This window comes from Helianthus annuus, chromosome 13, assembly GCF_002127325.2.
Source record: "Helianthus annuus cultivar XRQ/B chromosome 13, HanXRQr2.0-SUNRISE, whole genome shotgun sequence".
NCBI classification, from domain to species: Eukaryota; Viridiplantae; Streptophyta; class Magnoliopsida; order Asterales; family Asteraceae; genus Helianthus; species Helianthus annuus.
In genome coordinates, this window is record NC_035445.2 from 87,502,062 (window position 1) to 87,516,506 (window position 14,445).

The 14,445-nt window shown below is 38.4% G+C and overlaps 1 long non-coding RNA gene across 1 annotated transcript; it reads right to left on the reverse strand.

Annotated features, from left to right (window-relative positions):
* Nucleotides 1–2,749: 2,749 nt before the first annotated feature.
* On the reverse strand, nucleotides 2,750–4,377 carry LOC110902923. The gene is made up of 3 exons (XR_002571527.2): nucleotides 4,226–4,377; nucleotides 3,652–3,720; nucleotides 2,750–2,912 (listed from the first exon to the last, which is right to left on the reverse strand). It is a non-coding gene; the product is annotated as an uncharacterized LOC110902923 (long non-coding RNA).
* Between the last annotated feature and the right edge of the window lie 10,068 nt (nucleotides 4,378–14,445).

A 14,445-nucleotide genomic window follows, 5' to 3' on the forward strand; every position in this document is an offset into this window, starting at 1 on the left:
ATTAGAGGTGTCGTAAATATTTTTGGAGGGTTGTTATAGTATTAGTTAGTGATATTGGGTCATCGTGTGTTGTTGTAGTTGCCTCAAAACTTAGTGTAAAACATAAGAACATTGTTGTTGTAGTTGTCTCAAACTTATTGTAAAACATAAGAATGGAGTCACTATAGTCTTTGAATGAGATTCTATTGTAGTCATAGTTTGTTTTATTTGATTTAGCCCCTCTCATTTAATATATTTGTTTGGATGAGGATATGTGAACAAGGTACTGCAAATTTGAAGGCGCTAAACTATTTTTTTCGTGTAAAAAACGTGTTCTGCGGAAACGCATGAAATTTTGGGATATTGAACTGTAGTTATCAACTACAGTCACGACTGATCCACTTTAATATTGTCCAGCAAAAGCAACAATCAAAGCGTTGCGCAACGCGCGACATCGAAGACCCCTAGTTTATATTCAAGCAATAAATGCATATCCAAACACCCACTAAACTACTGAGTTAAGATTATGGAAATGCCTTGCAAGCAAAAAACAACACTTTGACGGGTGATATTTTAACTTATCCTTATTATAAATATTGATGTGCAGAAAAAGCAACATATAAATTACATCAATTGTGGCATAAAACTAACCCTTTTTTAGTACTAATGTTAGAAAAAAGTGTGCTTTTGTCTTTCTTTTGTATTTTCAGGATTAAATGAGCTCAAATAAACAAAAGAAGAAAAAAGGCAGCAAAATCTGACATAAATACAAGAAAGGGAACAAAACGTGGCATGCCCGACCTCCCGACAACATCTTCCCAAACAATACAAGAAGACAGAAGGCTGAACACGCCCCGTGCTCAGTGAGCACGGGGGCGTGCCCAAGTGTCAGCAGAAAAGACAAAGTGGTAGAAGCTTCTACTGCCCACCACGGGGCCGTGCTCAGCGGACACGGGGGCGTGGTCAACTGTTGCAGACGCATTTAATGAAACTGCGAATTGCAATTAATGAAGAGAGAGAGTCAGATGGACACGGGGCCGTGCCCAGTGGACACGGGGCCGTGCCCAAGCTTCTGTTCAGCCTATAAATAGGAGTGCTTGGAGATCTTGTAACTCATCTAGGGGTGTTAAACGGGTCGTGTTCGCGGGTTGGCGGGTTCAACCCGACCCGAACCCAAAAATTTTACACAAATCCGAACCCGACCCGAACCCGAAAATCGTATCATACATAAGAACCCGAACACGACCCGAAGTTTCGTGGGTTGACCCGAACACGACCCGTTCAACCCGAATTTTTTTATTTTTTTCAAAAATTATCATATTAAAATTAAATTTACTTAAAAAACACTAGTGTATATAATAATATCATATTTAAATTATAAAATCTATGTTAATTCTCTTTTTAAGTTATAATCATTACATAAAATACACACCCCATTTAATTTATAACATAAAATATATTGTAAAAAAATATAATATAGTATAAATGTGTTAAACGGGTCAACCCGCCAACCCGACCAGGTTGACCCGAACCCGACCCGTTAACCTAAACGGGTTCGTGGGTTCAACCTGAAACTGACCCGAACCCGTTTAGACTAAACCTAAACCCGTGAATTTCGTGTTAGGTTCGTGTCGGGTTTTCGGGTCGTGTCAGAAATTCACGCCCCTACTCATCCCTTGGCACACCACCTCTCCCACACTTCTCCCACCACCCACCACCATCACAACACCATCATCCACTACCATCATCCATTGTCCATCATAGAGTGTGTGAGTCGTCTTAGGATCCAAGATTAATCGTAAGAGTTCTTGACAATCAAAGGCCATGTTTGCCTAAGTCTCTTACATCACTTGGTGAAGACAAGTGTTTAGTGTAATACTTTTTATTTTTAATCTTTTGCACTTTTTAATTGGTTTGTATTAATGACTTTAATAACTAGTTTCTTATGTTGAATGTGATTCTTCCTTATCGGTTGTCCGTGGTGTCTTGGCATTATTTTACTGTCTATATAAAATAAAAGATTTTCACCATTCATATCTCCACGGTCTATATGGAGGTATGTTGGCTACCTGGTCGGGGTTAAGGGAACGGTTTGGTAAGAGTCTTGCCATTGTTCAGTGTATAGATCCTGCAAAGGACCTAGGTCAAATTTAGTAGGACCTCCTTCAATACCCACCGGTATTGGATGGCAGGGGTCCAAACTCTTTGATCCCCTCATAAGTTAAACTACTATTAGAACTTTAACCCGGCTACTTAGGACTGTATCCCTGCTGACTCAGACTACTTAGCCGAGGGTAACGTCGCCTTCAAAAGAGGGGCCTACCACAATATGCATTAATAACTTAATTAATTATCTTTCAATAATCCGACCCTTTAGGATTGTATCCTTGCTGACTCAAACTATTGGGTTGAGGGTAACGTCACCTTCAAAAGAGGGGCCTACTACAATAACTAAGATAATCTCTTACAGAAGTGCAAAAGTGCGAAAATAATCAAAGGTTACACTACACACGAGTTGAATCCAAGTGATTCATCTTGTCTATCTGTTTTTATTTTTATTTTATAGCATTTTAGTTAGTTTTATTTTTCTAGTTTAAAAATCTTTTTCTAACATTTTGATTTGATTAGACGTTGAGGATAAACCAGTACTAAAAGCTCTTGTGTCCTTGGACGACCTCGGTATCTTACCAACTGTAAGACCTTTAAAAACATTGAGTTATTTACTTGAAACATATATCACTTTATAAGTGTCTTTTACCAATTATCCACAAAACGATAATTTACATGGATTTTATATATTTTCAACAAAACTACTTCTACTTATTACACATAAGTTTCATTTCAAAAGGACTATTATAATTGCGGAAGCTTTGACATTTGTGTGTTCGATCCTTTCGGGTACTTGATCATCATCCGTAATTCGCTACCATCACCTATAATCCAGAAATTTTTCAAAACATTAGTCATTGATGTTTATAATGTGTATTAACAAGTACTAAAGTCAAAACACATAAAAGAACAACATTTTTTCCAGCTCTATGTAATGTTCACTGTACACTAGGAGTATTCATTGTACAGTAGGTGTTTCACTGAATAATAGGAGTTTTCACTGTACAGTAGGAGTATTCACTGTACAGTAGGTGTTTCACTGAATAATAGGAGTTTTCACTGTACAATAGGAGTATTCCAAATTATTCGACCCGTTTACATTAATGAGGTATAAAATGTACTTATAAGCTCAAAACTTCCATAAGAACCACATCTTATCATCCGTTTACATTACGAGACATTAAACTAAAACTCAAGTGCCGATAATAAGGTACACATGTCCTAGTTTTTCCATTTTGACTTAATTAGCAACATTTATCACTTTAACTTACCAAAGTTTAATACTTTGGTGATTTTGACCCGTTTGATCTCACTAACGAATCCATCGCCCTTTCTGAATCAAACATATAGTATCCGAGTCAATTTAACCCGGTGAACTTTTAAGTGGAATCCACCACTTTCTTCATTTCTATATTCTCAACATTTCTACCTTTTCGTGTTTGGATACTACAAACGAAATTCTTCGTTTTTAGTATTATCCAACTTTATAACGATTTAATTATCATTCCACAACTAAGCATAAAAGTACTAAAACAAGATATTACGAAGCGAATAGCCGCGTACCTTTTCAAAGTTTTCCTTTTAAGCGGTTATCCGACCCGCCTTGTCCATTTGATGATCCACCCAATTCACCTATAAAATTTGACTCGAATATATTGTTTAGAACTCATGGTTCAATATTCGATATCTCATACTCTTGTTTAATCAATTAAACGATTATTTCATACTTTTCAAGTATTTCAATTCATTCAAGCATTTTATCGAACATCTAGTGTGCATACTTAGTATTCTAACATTGTCATGTTCATGATTAATAACTTTAACCTTTTTTAGGCATAGTTATTCGATTCATATATCAAGAACACTACAATCACACTATAATTTGCATCATAACCATCAATCAACATCCAATATTACAAGACTACATGAATTCTTTATAAAAAAACCCATATACCCTTATATGACAAGTAATGAAACTCATGAATTATGACATGAATAAATCAATTCATAGTCTAATACTCCTTCCTAGACTTGTATTCATCAAAATTTACCCATAACATCCATTAATTTACCTCTAATTTCTGTTATGAGAATTCAAAATCATCCCAACATCATTATATCTAAAAATTTAACATACCTTGTGACCTACTAAGTATGAGGATCACAAATTCAGCCTTGATTCACCTTCAATTGGGTTTTATTTCTTGGATTTTGAGTGAATTTAGAGGAGTTAGGGTTTTGAAAGAAGGAGAGTTCGTCCCTGGGTTTCTGATCGTTCTAGACACACACAAAATGTGTGCCTTTGATGTTTATCCAGATTTTGAACAAAATATCTTTCAAAATTTACACAATTAATCCCTCAAGTTTCCAAGTTAATACAATGATTACAATTCTTTGATTTCCCCATCTTTTAAATTAAGAATTTAACTAGGTTAATTATTCCTAGTTTCGATTCTCATTATTTTATGATTAATATTCCAACTTATACATGTACAACAATATATATAGTTTAATAAATTTAGGGGTGTTACAGACCAACACTATACTACATCCACGATGGGTGCACTTGCCCATATGTGTGTTTAGTGTTAGTAAATATCGTGTTTATAAATTTAAAACTTGGCTAAAAAGTGTAAAAAGGGCTTAAAATATACACCCAAATTATATTACACCTAACGCACATCAAGTTTTTGGCGCCGTTGCTGGGGACACAAGGATTTTAAGAAAGCTTAAAATCGACGGCCTAATCAGTTTTACAAAACTTTTTCAAAACGCGCGCACATTTTTCTGCATTTTAGTTTAGTTTGCATTTATAGTAGCCTGAACACGGGGCCGTGTTCACTGAACACGGGGCCGTGCTGCATATTTTTTTTAAAACGCCCAGATACAGAGTCTGAACACGGGGTCGTGCTCACTGAACACGCCCCCGTGCTCAACAAGACTAGTAATTTTAATTAAAACGCCGAGATACAGATCCTGAACACGGGCCGTGTCCACTGAACACGGGGCCGTGTCCAGCCTCTATTTCCGTCTTTGTTTTTGTTTTCTGGTCCCGAGACTCTGTTGTGGTCTGTTGAGTGATTCTTATGGATTAATACTCAGGAGGCTACAACTACACTTATGAGGAGGATGATTATAGGGGAAACTATTGCACTAATTGTGGTAACCCGCACTAGGTACAATATTGCAACTTATTTCAACCATCCACTTCATACAACTATTATGAGGAGCCTAGGTACGAGCCATCGACTTCATACAAATCCTATGAAGACCAAAGGTATGAACCTTCTCCCTCATACTCATATTTTGATGAGCCAAGATATGAGCCTTCATACTCATACTTTGAGGAATCAAGATATGAGCCACCACCTTCATACTCTTATTATGAGGAACCATGACGTGAACAACCCACCTCATATAAGTACTATGAAGAACAAAATTACGAACCTTATCCATCATATACTTACAATAAAGAACAATGGTATGAACCATCTACTTCATATGAGTACTATGAGGAACCAAGGATCGAACAACCGGATTCAAGCTTTGAGGATCCCGATCCTTTTGCTATCACCGAAGTTCCCGATAGGATAATAGAAAAACTTAAAACTATCGAACGATACATAAAAGAATCTCGCGCAAGGGAAGAGGCGTCCCACGCAAGAGAAGAATTAAATAAAGAAACGATAGTTGAAGAGTTAAAAATGGAAGAACAAATAAGTGAAGAACTTATACATGAGTTAAACAACGAAAGAGGTGAGGTCGATAACGTTAAAATTCAAGAAGAGTCTAATTTTAAAGAAATTAATCTCTTGTCACCTTCTTTTGAAAATCATTGTTTGGTACCAACTCATGCTAAGTTTTTAAAAGAGTTAAACACTAACACCAAAATTGAAGAAACTGTAAGTGTTAAGTTAACTAATGATCAAACTTCACTAATAAAAGAAGACCCTTTTTGAAATTAACATTACACCGGTTCCATGTTTCTTTCAAAATTCCTTTATTAGTAATATCACAATCGATAAAGATCTTTGTGTTAACATAATGCCTAACTACATTTTCAGAAAATTAAGTATTAGTGATTTTTCTCCACTTCAAATACCCATTTTTCTATCCGATCGGAAAGTGATAAAATCAATCGGTATAGTTGAGGATGTCTTGGTTCAAACAAATCAAATGGTAATCCCAACCGACTTTGTCATCCTCGATGACGCTCCTCTAGTGTTAGGACGACCTTTTGTAAAAACTCATGAAGCTTTGAAAAACCGGAAGTTCAATAATCTACCTCTTCAATTAGGGGCATTCAAAAGGAGCATAGATCTTGAGCGCTTAATGAAATATCCTTTTGGCAACAATGACCCCCTAATTGAAGATGAAGATGAGCCACCCGATACAAGTGAAAAGATTGACCACTTTGTTGAAGAAGAGGACGCCATAGAACAAACTTTCAAAGTTCTTGATCAAAATGAGCCGCCAAATAAGGAGTCTCTTAAAGACCCACCACTTGAGCTCAAAGAACTCCCGAAAGGTTTGGAATATGCTTTTCTAGACACAGATGGTAAATCACCTGTAATTATTTCGTCTAAATTAAGTAGTTTAGAAAAAGAAAAATTAATTAAACTTTTGAAAAAACATAAAAATGCGATCGCTTGGAAGCTTGTAGATATTAAAGGAATAAGTCCTTCCATGTGCACACACAAAATTTTAATGAATGATGACTACAAATTGGTGATACAACCACAACGTAGAGTAAATCTAAATGTGCAAGAAGTGGTTAAAAACGAAGTCGTCAAATTACTTGACGCTGGACTTATCTACCCTATCTCATATAGTCCCTGGGTAAGTCCCGTCCAAGTAGTTCCAAAGAAAGGAGGTATGACGGTAATAACTAATGAAAAGAATGAATTGATACCAACGAGAACCGTCACAGGATGGAGAGTATGTATAGACTATAGACGATTAAATGAAGCAACAAGGAAAGATCACTTTCCTTTGCCCTTCATTGATCAAATGTTAGAAAGATTATCCGGTCATAAATTATATTGTTTCTTGGATGGTTTTTCAGGTTACTTTCAAATCCCGATAGCGCCCGAAGACCAAGAAAAGACAACTTTCACATGTCCCTATGGAACTTTTGCTTATCGACGCATGCCGTTTTGTCTATGTAATGCCCCCGCAACATTCCAACGTTGCATGGTGGCCATCTTCCATGACAAGATAGAAAAGACAATGGAAGTCTTCATGGACGACTTTTCTATCTTTGGAGACTCATACAACCAATGCCTCGATAACCTTGAACGAATGTTATCCCGATGTGAGGAAACTAACCTCGCCCTTAATTGGGAAAAATGCCATTTCATGGTAACAGAGGGAATAGTGCTCGGTCACAAGATCTCTAGCGAAGGAATGGAAGTTGATCGAGCAAAAATAGACACTATTTCTCGATTGCATCCACCATCCTCCATTAGAGAAATCGGAAGTTTCTTAGGGCTGCCAGATTTTATAGGCGGTTTATCAAGGACTTTTCTAAAATTTCAAGACCTCTAACAAAATTACTTGAAAAAGATGCGCCTTTCATCTTTGACAAGGATTGCAATCAAGCATTTCTAACCCTCAAGGAAATGCTAGTCAATGCACCTATCATGATAGCGCCTGATTGGAAATTTCCTTTCGAAATCATGTGTGATGCAAGTGACTTTGCAGTTGGAGCAGTCTTGGGACAAAGAAAAGAGAAGCATTTGCACCCAATTTATTATGCTAGTAAAACACTTAACGATGCACAAGAGAATTACACAACAACTGAAAAAGAATTACTAGCTGTGGTATTTGCTTTTGATAAATTTTGTTCTTATCTTGTTCTTTCTAAAACAATAGTCTATACAGATCATGCAGCCATTTGATACCTTTTCAAGAAACAAGACGCAAAACCCCATTTGATCAGGTGGATTCTACTCCTCCAAGAATTTGATATTGAAACCAAAGACAAAAGAGGAGCAGAAAACACCGCTACAGATCATCTTTCGCGCTTAGAAGACCCAGCTTTGGAGGCAACTAGGGACGAGCAAATCAACGAAAAATTTCCAACAGAGTCCCTAGAAATGGTGGAATACAAGGAAGAACCATGGTATGCCGACTATGCTAACTACTTAGCTAGCGGTATAGTCACCAAAGGATGGCCACATCACCAAAGAAAAAAATTCTTTGCTAATGTGAAGCATTACTTTTGGGAAGATCCTTATCTTTTCAAAATGTGTGCCGACCAACTCATCCGAAGGTGCATGCATGGTAGTGAAACAAGAAGAATTCTCCGCCATTGTCATGAAGGTCCATACGGAGGACATCATGGTGCCGCTAGTACCGCATGAAAGGTATTTGATTCAGGATTTTATTGGCCGACCATTTACAAGGACGCGCAAAGTCTAGTTAAGACATGTGATGCTTGCCAAATATCAGGTAATATTTCTTCCAAAAATGAAATGCCACAAAATGGCATTCTCGTTTGTGAAATTTTTGATGTGTGGGGACTCGACTTTATGGGACCTTTCCCACCGTCAAAAGGAAACAAATATATACTTGTGGCAGTAGATTACTTGTCTAAAGGGGCCGAGGCCGAGGCACTTCCAACAAATGATGGAAGAGTCGTGGTAAGATTTCTGAAAAAATTATTCTCTCGTTTTGGAACACCTAAAGCATTAATAAGTGATAGAGGTTACCATTTTTGTAATCATCAACTCGAAAAAATCTTAACAATATATGGGGTCTATCACCGGGTCAACAGCATATCACCCTCAAACAAACGGACAAGCCGAAGTGGCTAATAGAGGTTTAAAACGAATACTTGAAAAAACCGTAGGATTAAATAAAAAGGAATGGGCCGATAAATTAGATGATGCTTTATGGGCTTTTCGAACTGCCTATAAAACAACTATAGGCACAACCCCATATAAGCTCGTCTATGGAAAAAGTTGTCATTTGCCAGTAGAAATAGCTCACAAGGCCTACTGGGCAATAAAAAATGTAAACTTGGATTTAGAAATTGCAGGTAAAAATCGATTTTGTCAAATAAATGAATTAGACGAATTAAGGAATTATGCATACTCTAACTCTGAAATTTATAAGGAAAGAATGAAAAATTTACACGACAAACACATTAAACCTAATGAATTTCGAGTGGGAGATCAAGTTCTATTGTTTAATTAACGACTTTGATTATTTCCGGGTAAACTAAAATATAGGTGGTCAGGACCTTTTTCCATCACCCATATTTTTCCTCACGGTGCAGTAGAAATTAAATCTCGGAATGGAATTCCATTCAAAGTCAATGGCCAACGGCTAAAACTCTATCAAGGATTCATTGAGGATGAGGAGGAAGAAATCTCGCTTCAAACGGTCAACGAGTAAAGGCATCAACATCATACCTGGTAAGTTACGAACAAGCGGATGAACATCGAAACGGTAAGTCTTCTAACCAAGTTTTGGGATAACAGGGCACTCACACGAGCACGTAAAAAAAAGTTGCTCGGCACGGGGCCGTGCCCGAGTAGCTGTCGGGATAAAACCCCTTTTTCATATCAGTTACACCATTCCACACGCCCCGTTTCCCCGAAAAACGGTCTGGTCCAGACGATTTTCCGCAGATTTTCGACGTCTCCTCTCATTCTAACAACATCAAGGTATGATTCTATCATCATTAGTAGTTAGATTAGTTACTTGAATGTAGTTAAAATACCAAAAATTTGGGGGGAAATCTAGGGTTCTTGAAGTTTATCCGGATCAAACCTCAAGTTTTTGCATAAATCTGTTAACATTAGTTTAGATTAGTGTTATGGAAAGTAAACCCACTTGTATTGTTGATAGATTTGCCCGATTTCTCACAAAAACCCCAAACCCTTGTTTCTGAATCGAAAAAGATAAAATCAAAAGGGTAAACAGTTTGTTTTGGGAAAAACGGCACTTGGCGTTTCATTTTCGGGGGAAACCGCACCTACTTGGCCAAAAAATTTTAGATTTTCGGGACCAGGACGAAAAATGAAGTTTTTGAGTAACAGACGGCTGGACACGGGGTCGTGCCCGCTGAACACGGGGCCGTGTCCAGCCTGCTGTTTACAGTTTTCTCCGAAAATCTCATTGTTTCGTGCTAACTTTTGGTGTATTCTTTCAGATGTCGAAGAAGTTCACAAGATTCAACGCAAATGAGCTCGATGCTAGGGCCAGATATGACATACTTCAAACAAGACCCGAAGAATACCCAAGACAAGCATGCACGAACCTCTTAGCAATGGTGAACCAACTTGACCGGTTTAACAACCTCGTTACCGGCCCACTAAGGATTGCCCTAACCTCTAGACTTCGTTCCGTCCATGAGTGCACTATGGAATTCTATAGCACCTTCACTTTCAATTCAAGGTGCAACCCTTTCGACAATAATGGGGTGGAATTCCGATGCGGTGGAACAAGGTACTCGATTTCAATGGCACAATTCGGGGCAATAGTAGGGCTGTATGTGGAGGAAGATTCGGGGAATGAAGAGAACACCGGAGGAATGCAAGAGTTGGATGAGAACGAACGCCAAGCCGCATGGGCTCAGATTGGTGATGGGTACTACAATCCGAGCAGCACTAAGAGCACTAAGCTGAGGGATCCGCTTTACCGCTACATTCATAGGCTCCTCGCTTACTCTCTTAGTCAAAGGCATGACAACAGCGGCGTTGTTGGGTTAAGAGATTTGGTGGTTCTTCACTGCATTCATACCCGAAGATACCTCGATGTTCCATTTCTCCTACTCCGGAACATGCATCTAAACCGGCTAGCTCATGCACCAACCCCTATCTTCTTTGGGGGATGGGTGTACCGCCTCTTCAAGCACTTCGTGAACATACCTAGGTCCTTCGAAAGGAGCCCATGGTCGGGACAAGTCGATGTACACATCTGCCGCTCCGTGAACCTAATCTATGAGGCGGAAGATGGGTCGGTTAGCTTTCAGAGGATGCAAGGGCATGCATGGAACCCGCAAGAGGCGCTAGTCCTTCACGCTCCACCTCCCCAATACCAGTACCACCCTTACGGTGATCCAGGCCAATCCTCCTCGCAAGGAGGTGGTTTTCCTAACTTTCAAAGTTTGCATGATCTTTTGCAGGAAAACCTTATGTGCACCAGGAACACCTGCAACCTCGCCAACAACACGTACAACCGGGCCGGGGCCATTGAAAGAAACATATCTGATAGCCAAGATGACATTGGAAGCATCCGGGAGTACATGGCGGGGCATGGAGGAGGAGGTGATGAGGAGGGCAGCGATGATGCCATGGACTAGGCGGGTGGAGTAGGAGCAGGAGCAGGTGGTTGGTGATCCCACAAGTTAAACCCCCTTTTCTATCGAACAATTTCCGACCTGCGTGCCGAGTGTTGAACAATTTACTTTCCCTAACTTCTTTTTATTTCTGCTTTTGTTTTTATTTTTAAATTGATGGTTTGGATGTTGAACTTGGTAATCTAGGATGTTTGGTATTGTTTGGTATTGTTTGGTGTGGTATTTATTGATAAAACAGGTACATACAAGGCTTAGAGTACTAAACATTAGTACTACTAAATCCGGAACATGAAAACCAAAGCTAGAAACCTGTTTTTCAACTTTGCAAACTGTCTACACGGGGTCGTGTCTGGCCGACACGCCCTCGTGCCCACCTCCCAGACCTGCTGTTTGTTTAATTTCTGCAGATCTTCTGCCAGACACGGGGTCGTGTCCAGCCAACACGCCCCCGTGTCCACCTTCTGTAAGTTTTTGTTACTGGCACTTGAACACGGGGTCGTGCCCATCGGACACGAGGCCGTGTCCAGAGTGCCAGTAACATAAAATTTTGCTTATTAACACCTTTTTACACATTTAATCAAACTAAAAACTTATTTTCGGGACACATTGAAGACAATATGTAATTTAAGTGTGGGGGGATGCTAAAACTTTGAATCTTGCAAGTCCTAATTAACAAGCCTTACACAAAACTCTATTGAAACCGCTAATCACCCCAAATTTTTTCAAAAAAAAATTTCGTTTTTTTTACTTGTCTAAGTTTAAGTTAGGAATTTCAAGTTCTAAAAAAAGGTTATATTTTTACAAGTTTACAACCGTTAGCGTCGTGATAAAAAGAACCAACATAAGAAAATTATGAAACGGCATGACAAGCTTAGTTAAAATTTGATTATATATAGTTGATCACATAAAAACCCATTCCCATAAAATTGAGTTTTGAGCCTTTATTGAGCATACAAATACACATCTTTACACTAAATGCTCATTTTTCATTTCTTGTGTGAATAGCCGCTTGGTTCGTACGACTCTAGAACTTGCCACGATAATGCATTCCCGGTCCTTACCAACTTAAATCCGAGTAAGTAAATGATGGAGGCATTAGGACTAACCTTTTTTTTTCTTTCTACACCATTATTTTTCATTTTTTTACCACCTATCCAAAATCCCCATAGTTAACCCCTTTGAGCCTAAACCTTTTCATTTCTTAACCCAAAACAATCACCCTTTTTACCTACCTAAACCTTTTTATTTTAACCCTTTCTTTTAGTAACAAAGCTCAGTTTTGTTATGACTGAAAAAAAATATTTTTTGATGATGAAACCAAATAAACAAACAAGTTCATCAAAAATTACTTCGTTTGTAAGAAATGGTTCATCAAAATAAAATAAAATTGTGAAAAATAAAAAGTCTTTAAAAAACCGACGCTTTTTACGCTTTTTGCCATTTCACTAACCACTAACCCAACCACCCACCTTTAGCCCAAGCCTAACCCTTCACCCAAAAGTCCTCTTGATATTTACAAAGGTATATAATTAATAAGGAGGAGGATTGATTGCTTGGCAAGCTTATGGTAGGAGTAAGTTCCATGCCGCTCTCGAGTGATTCACTAAAAATACACTTTCGGCCGAGTGTTGAGTGACCCACGTGAGGTATGTGAACTTGTATATAGATGAAATTTTAAAAAGGTATGTTATGCCCTAATAAGTAATTTATCCTATGAAACGTTTTTAATAAGTCATGACGAATAGGATTGTAAATAAATAAAAATAAAACCTAAATAAAGAATCTTGGAAATCCCGACACTCTGTGACAAGCCCAAAAACCTTCTCTTCTACTGTAGATCCCAAAACGAATCCGGATCACAGTGGTTGGTTGTTTTAACCCATAACACCTATTGATTAGGTGTTTGAGATATGAAAAGTTAAGAAGGATCAAAGATGAAGGTGAAGCTAATGGATTAATGAATACAACAAGTGTTGTATTGAATCCAAATAATAAGATATAACAATAAACCACCTTGGATATCAGATTTGAGCACAAGATCAACACAAGAATGTAACAACACCAATATTCATTGAAGAGCCAAAATCTTGAGTTTGTTACAAGGCATGAGCTATATATAGGGTGTTCCTGATTAGCCAGCAAATTTATAAATTTGCTGGAATATTATCTACACTAGGTCAGGAACACTACTATTAGAGAATTACAAAATAAGCCCTTGCACATTCTAATTAGCTACAAACTATGACTAAACTAATCCAGCACAAGTATCAATGATCTCCAAAGTTCTAACAATATCCCCCCTAGATCGTTGCATACTTGTCTTTTCATTCTTCAGTTGTGGCGGCTGGATTCTCAGTAGCTTGCTTCTCAGGCTCTGTTGGATTTTCTTCGTTAGTTGTTGTTTCTGGTGGTGCCTCGGTCTCGGTTGGTGCTTCCGGAGTTTCTTGAGTGATTACAGCTTCACAAATAGGTTGATCCTCCACAATGGCCTCATATGTGGATGAGGCCGGAGGTGGTGATGTGGTGGTGGGTTCAGTTGTAGAAGCAGAAGTTCCTTCTTTCTTTCGTTCGTGTTTCTTCTTCTTTCTTGCTTCCTTTTTCTTATCTTCCTTTTCTTTCCTCTTCTCAATCTTATCAACCAGATCCAGCATTTTCCTTTTCAAATTCCAGGCTAGCTCCACCGCTCTCTGAAATAACGCTGCCTCCTCCATGTTTGCGTTACCCGCTCCCACGTTTATACGACTAGCGTTTAATATTGTTAGATCTGAGAGCCCAAACATAAAAACATCCATCGGATCCAGAATACGAATATCCACATTTTCATTGGATCTTATTACAGCTTCACCGGTCCTGCTATCGTAAAACCATTTCTTAAAATTGGTGAGGACGACAGGAACTTCTTCTGGCAGCTTGATCCTCGTGACAACTTTGGCTGGGTTGATTACCCACGTCACTTTTCCCTTTCCGGTTACTGGATCGATGGTAGTTTTTGAAACTCTGCGTCTTGGACGCTGAGGAGCATGATTCGGGAAACCCCTGTTGCTTTC